Below are 7265 nucleotides of genomic sequence, written 5' to 3'. Positions count from 1 at the left end.
CAGCGAGCCAGAGAAAGAATCCACCGCCTCTGGACGTTGATCATAGAGATTTCCGGTGACAAGATGGTCCCCAGTCATCTCTATGACGTTCGAAGGCCCGGGCGCGACATTATGACGTCACGTCTGGCGGAAGTAAACAAAGCGGGAGAACTCGGCTGGAAAGAAAGAGATTGTTTATTTTTTATCTCAATCTTGCCAGCCTGGAGGAGAGACCCTTATAGACCCCAGACCTCTCCATAAAGAGGACTGTCACGCACCATTCCTATTACAAGGGATGTTTACATTTCTTGTAATAGGAATAAAAGTGATCAAAAAAAATAAATAAAAAGAAAGTGTAAAAATTAAAAAATAAAATAAAATAAAAAAAAAAACAAGAAGAAGCGAACGCACACGCAAGTCGCGCCTGCATATGGTAAACATCGTTCAAATTACACATGTGAAGTATTGCCACGTGCGTTAGAGCAAGAGCAACAATTCTAGCGTCGCCTATGGAGATTTTTTTAAATACCAAAGTTTGGCGTCATTCCACATGTGTGCACAATTTTAAAGCATGACATGTTAGGTATCTATTTGGTGTAACATCATCTTTCACCTTATACAAAAAAAAAATTAAATAAATAATACCGGGCTAACTTTACGGCTTAGTTTTTTTTTTTTTTTTTAAATTCATAAAACGCTTTTTTTTTTCCTCCAAAAAAAAAAAAAAAAAACACGTTTGAAAAATTTTTGCACAAATACTGTGACATAAAAAGTTGTAACGACCGCCATTTTATTCCATAGGGTCTCTGCTAAAAAAACAAAAACAAAAAACATATATAATGTTTGGGGGTTCTGAGTAATTTTCTAGCAAAAAAAATATGATTTTTACATGTAGGAGAGGAGTGCCAGAATAGGCCCGGTATGGAAGTATTAAATCAATGTAGTAATGGAGTATGCAGAGGATCAGATCAACAAATATCACGGCAAGGTCTGGAGGGTTCTAAGAGCATCACACATTTTGTTCTTACTCTGGATAAGTGAACAAGTTACACAAGTCAATGTATACCAGGGTGTTTTGGATTCATGCACTGAAAATAGGATTTTTTAAAACAGCTTACCTGTAAAATCCTTTTCTTTCGAAGGACATCACGGGACACAGAGCCACAGTAATTACTGATGGGTTATATAGGTATCACTGGTGATTGGACACTGGCACACCCTATCAGGAAGTTCAACCCCCTATATAATCCCTCCCCCTTGCAGGGATACCTCAGTTTTGAAGCCAAGCAATATAGTGTATTAGAAGAGGGGCGGGACCTCTGTGTCCCGTGATGTCCTTCGAAAGAAAAGGATTTTACAGGTAAGCTGTTTTAAAAAATCCTATTTTCTTTCTCGAACATCACGGGACACAGAGCCACAGTAATTACTGATGGGATGTCCCAGAGCAATGCTACCTGAGGGGGGGGAACCACGACCAAGTAGGGTGCAATCAGACCTGAGGACCCTGTACCGCTGCCTGCAGCACACTACGCCCAAAGGCGATATCCTCATGCCTTCTCACATCCACCTGATAGAATCTGGTGAATGTATGAACTGAAGACCAGGTTGCGGCCTTGCAGATTTGAGCCATAGAGGCCCGGTGATGCACTGCCCAAGAAGCACCAATAGCCCTTGTGGAATGTGCCCTGATCTGAAACGGAGGAATCTTCTGTTTCAAACCGTAAGCTTGAATGATCAACTGTCAAATCCATTTAGAAATGGTAGCTTTTGACGCTGCCTGTCCTCTATTGGGACCCTCTGGCAGCACAAACAAAACATCCGTCTTGCGGATCTGAGTAGTTGCCCCTAGATAGGCCTTAACTGCTTTTACTACATCCAACGAATGTAGAGATCTCTCTTCCGGAGAACAGGGATCTGGAAAAAAGGAAGGTAGAACAATGTCTTGGTTTAAATGAAAATCAGAAACCACCTTCGGTAAAAAACTAGGATGAGGGTGTAGTACCACTCTATCCTTGTGTCTAATCAAATAAGGCTCCTTACAGGAAAGAGCTGCTAATTCTGATACTCTTCTAGCAGAAGAGATGGCCACCAGAAAAATTAATTTCCTTGTCAACAAGACCAAAGGAATCTGACTTATTGGTTCAAAAGGCTGTTTCTGTAACACAGCCAGGACCACATTCAAGTCCCAGGGGTTTAGGGGCGCTTTAACCGGAGGATTAAAACGCATCACCCCCTGCATAAAGTTTCGGACCAAAGAATGCGAAGCAAGTGGCCGCTGAAATAATACTGATAAAGCAGAAACCTGGCCCTTGATGGTACTCAAGGCCAGCTTCATCTCTAATCCCATCTGTAGAAAATCAAGGATTCTACCTATGACATATTTCCTGGGATGCCAACCTCTGGATTCACACCAGGTTATATAAGCCTTCCAGACTCTATGATAAATCATCCTGGAAGCTGGCTTCCTTGCATTAATCAAGGTAGATATGACAGGACCTGAGAGCCCACGACTCTTCAGAACGTGGGTCTCAATAGCCAAACCGTCAAATTTAGCGTTTGTAAGGCAGGATGGAACACTGGACCCTGAGATAACAGGTCTGGGTGTACCGGTAGGGTCCACGGGGAACCCACCGTCATCCTTACTATTTCTGCATACCAAGTCCTTCTGGGCCAAGCGGGGGGCCACCAGAAGTACCGACTTCCTTTCCTGCCTGATCCTGCGAAGGAGTCGTGGTAGTAGCAGAATAGGCGGGAATGCGTAAATCAGTGAGAACCGATGCCACGGAATCACCAACGCATCCGTCCCGCATGCAAGAGGATCTTTTGTCCTTGCCACAAATCTGTCTATCTTTTTGTTGAATCGGGATGCAAAGAGATCTACATCTGGAACCCCCCATCTTTGGCATATGGCCCAAAAGACGTCGGGATGCAGAGACCATTCCCCTGGAAGTAACTGCTGGCGACTTAGATAGTCCGCCTGCCAATTCTCTATTCCCGGGATGAAAACTGCCGATATGCATGGCACATGCATCTCTGCCCAGACTAAGATCTGGTTCACCTCTTTTTGAGCAGCTCGGCTCCGGGTGCCTCCCTGATGATTGACATAAGCCACTGCTGTGGCATTGTCGGACTGGATCCTGACCGGACAACCCTGTAGCCTGATAGTCCAGGCTTTTAGAGCTAGATGTATCGCCCGGATCTCCAGAATGTTGATGGGTAAGGTCCTCTCTGTCTTGGACCATACCCCTTGGACCGCAGCCTGTTCCAGAACTGCTCCCCAACCTGACAGACTGGCATCTGTTGTTACCACCGTCCAGGTAACCGGTAGAAAGGATTTCCCCTTCTGCAGGTTTTCGGGTATGAGCCACCAATTGAGGCTCTGACGCACCGCATGCGACAGGTGCATCGGAAAGTCTAATGCCTGAACCTTCTTGTTCCAGGTCGACAGAATACTGTGTTGCAGCATTCTTGAGTGAAACTGAGCATAGGGAACTGCTTCGAATGAAGACACCATCTTCCCTAGTAGCCTCATACAAAGGCGGACTGAGGGACCCTTCTTGGTCCTTACTGTCAGAATCAGCTCTCTCAAAGCAGTGATCTTTGCCTGGGGTAGAAATATTTTCTCCTGGCTTGTATCTATAATCAGACCTAAATACTCCAGTCTTCTTACTGGTTTTAGGAAAGACTTTTCTAAGTTGAGGATCCAACCCAGGTGTTCTAGATACCTGACCGTGGTCCTCAAGTTTCCATTCAAAGAGGCTACCGACCGGTCTATCAAGAGCAGGTCGTCTAGGTATGCTATGACAGCTATACCCTGAGCCCTTAATCTGGCCAGAGGAGGAGCCAAGATCTTTGTGAACACTCGAGGTGCAGTGGCTATCCCAAAAGGCAGAGCCACAAACTGGAAATGGCGCCCTCCTACCTCGAAGCGCAGAAACTTCTGATGAGCAGGAAAAATGGGCACATGCAGATATGCATCTCTGATGTCTATTGATGCCAGAAATTCTCCTCCCTGCAGGGTGGGAACTACTGTTCGAATTGATTCCATGCGGAATGGATTGAATCCTTAGGAATCGGTTCAGATCCCTTAAGTCCAAAATGGGCCTGACATCCCCATTTGGCTTTTGGACCGTAAAAAGGTTGGAATAGAAGCCCAATCCCTGGTCCTTTGCGGGAACTATCATAATGACCTCCTGCGACAAAAGTCGCTCTAACGCTAGAAGGAGCGACTGCTTCTTCTCTGGGTCTCTGGGAACATTTGATCTGAGGAACCGAGGAGAAGGGAATTCCTGAAACTCCAGCTTGTACCCTAAGGTTACCGTGGAGACTACCCATCTGTCCTGGAAGTCCTCGTGCCAGAGTTCTGAGAACTGTCGCAGTCTTCCCCCCACTCGAGTGAGCGGGGGCGCCCCCTCATGCAGAGGTCTTAGTGTTTTGCCTAGTAGGCTTCTTTCCCCAGGACTTCTTTTGTCCCTGGGGTTGACTCTTGTCTCTGGACCCCGATGGAGGCGGCCGTCGAGACTGCCTGGAGGCTGAAGCCCCCGGCGCTGGGGAAAGAGTCCGTTTGAAAGAGGGACGCTTACTCTTCTTCTTGACAGGTAAGAGAGTGCTTTTCCCACAAGAGATTCTCTTGATATAGTTATCCAAGTCCTCTCCAAACAACCTTGCACCACGAAATGGAAACCCAGCCAGTAGCTTCTTACATGGTGCTTCGGCTGACCAATTTTTCAACCATAGGATTCTACGTATATGCACCAACCCCAGTGAAAGACGGGAGGTTTGCACGATAGAATCTCTAATGGCGTCAACCACAAAGCATAAGGCCGCTGGAAGGTTAGCAAACCCCTGGGCCTGCTGTTCAGGTAATACTTTGATGACCTGCTTAACATGGTCTCTTAAAAGTATTGACAGACTCCAATCGCTGCTACTGCAGGTTGGGCCACTGATCCTGCTAAGGAGAAAACATCCTTCAATAGGGATTCCATCCTTTTATCTACAGGATCCCTGAGCATCTGAGCATTGTCTACAGGACAAGTCAGGCTATTATTTACGGAGGAAATGGCGGCATCAATAGCCGGTATTCCCCACATTTTAATAAACTTTTCTTCCATCGGATAAAGTGTTGAAAACTTTCTCGGCGGAAAAAAACGTTTGTCTGGGTGATCCCACTCAGAATAAATAAGCTTTTCAAGTAAAGTATGAACAGGAAAAGCATGTGCTGCTTGGAAAGGTTTCAGTGACCCCAAAGCAGAAGAGGATTCTTTAGCAGTTTCAGGTATGGGCAACTTAAATGTGGAGCGGACCAATCCAGTGAGGATCTGCACTAAGACTTTCTCCTCTTGGGAAGTCACAGAGGGTCCCTCTCCACCTGAATCCTCCGAAGAGGAATCATCCATCCCATCCCGATCCTCTGAAAGGGATTCATCTCCTTTATCCCAGAGCTCCTCTGTCTGAGGGTCTTGGGGAACAGAGGAAAGCCTAGTGCGTTTTCTTCCACTGAGTGAAGACGTAATCACGGCCATTAATCTTTCCTCTAGACCATTAATGGTTGAGGAAAAAACCTCTTGTGTAATATATACAGGGACTGAAGTGCCAGAAGCAGGTGTAGCCGCTGACCCCGATGGCTCTCCCTGGCTAGCCGTCCCTGGCCCATCTTTAGGGGGGGAGGATGCTGCCAACAGGGGGCCCTCAGAACCTGAACGAGATCCCCTAGTGTCTCTGGTTCCTGGAGTGCTTGAACCTCTTCTACCCATAGTGCAAAGCAACAAGGTGTGAGGTATACAAATGAACACTGCCCGCTGAGCGATGTAGTCTTGCTAAAAGCCTTGCTACCCAATGCTCAGTCTGGTTTTACTTCAGTAAATGCTGCCTAGGAGAATGCCTGTGTCCCACCTTACATGCGACCGTCAGCTCTGTGTCTCTCAGAAGGCTGAGTGCACCTGTACAGAGTGCCTCTAATAGCCTGCAGCTGGCCTGAGTGGGAGTCTAAGCACCTGTGCTGACGTCCCGCCCCCTCCTCTACCGCCCCCCCCCCCCCCCTCGAGTTTTGAAAAAAACGAGCGCTTCCCGCACTGCCGACTCTCCTGTCATGCTTCTGGAGAAAAGGCTGGGGATGGGGGGGGGGGGGGGGGGGGAGACTGGTACCAAGATCTGCCTGAACGGCTATCTTCAGAGATGGGGGCCATTAGGCCGCAGAGCCCGGGTAGTATAACCACTTTCTAGACCCCTGTGGCCCCTCTCTAGCCTGGGGGGAACATTCAAACATGAGAAATCCCCCTTTCCACCTTACCTGCTTGCAGCCTGCTTTGAGATGCTGGGACATAATCAGCACTGAACACCTGAGACAGTCAGTCAGCATGTGTAGGTTTGTGCTCTTGGCAGCCCCCGGTGGTCACAATAGGCATAGCATGCATTTACCTTAAAGGAGAAAAGCCACTAGAACTCAAAAATTCTGTGGAATCTCCTCTTACCTTATCCAGCCGCAGGGTGCTGTTTACACAGACCCAATCTTCACCTCTCACGGTGGGCTCCGTTTGAAAAAACCGTCAGAGACTGGGGCCCCCATCAGTAGGGGGATCCAACAGTTCTGGGACCGTAAAGCACCTCGCCAGAAATTAGGAAGTTTAAAGCCATTTTCTGATCTGCGGGGTCCAGCTCTCTAAAAAGAGAAGCATTACGGGTAAAACCTCGTTTCTTCGGACACGAGGCCCGGGTACCATTCAATTCGGCCATGAAAAGACACTTTGAATGGATCCGGTTCGCCTGGCTTGCCCCAGTATAGGATCTTAGGATATTCCCTTTGGAGCTCAGCACAGGACATCTTTACACGTCCATCACCTAAGACACTGGCGTAAAAACTGAGGTATCCCTGCAAGGGGGAGGGATTATATAGGGGGTTGAACTTCCTGATAGGGTGTGCCAGTGTCCAATCACCAGTGATACCTATATAACCCATCAGTAATTACTGTGGCTCTGTGTCCCGTGATGTTCGAGAAAGAAAAGGAGTTTAAAACTCTCGTACTGCTGAAATGCATTAGTGCAAATCAATAGGATGGATTCTGCAAAGTTATAGGAGTGTGCTGACATGGGGGGTTTATTTTACTAAAGGCAAATCCATTGTGCACTACAAGTGCACAAGGAAGTGCAGTCGCTGTAGATCTGAGGGTAACATGCAAGGAAAAAAAAACAGCATTTTTTGCTTGCACATGACTGGAAGAAATCAGCAGAGCTTCCCCTCAGATCTACAGCAACTGCACATCCAGGTGCACCTGTAGCACACAGTGGAT

The 7265-nt window shown here is 47.2% G+C and overlaps 1 protein-coding gene across 1 annotated transcript in view; it reads right to left on the bottom strand.

The window, feature by feature from the left end:
* NRDC (nardilysin convertase) overlaps positions 1–7265 on the bottom strand; it is a 113893-nt gene that overhangs the window by 8282 nt on the left and 98346 nt on the right.

Source organism: Aquarana catesbeiana, linkage group LG07 (assembly GCF_042186555.1).
Source record: "Aquarana catesbeiana isolate 2022-GZ linkage group LG07, ASM4218655v1, whole genome shotgun sequence".
NCBI classification, from domain to species: Eukaryota; Metazoa; Chordata; class Amphibia; order Anura; family Ranidae; genus Aquarana; species Aquarana catesbeiana.
This window is presented reverse-complemented; position numbering and strand designations above follow the sequence as displayed.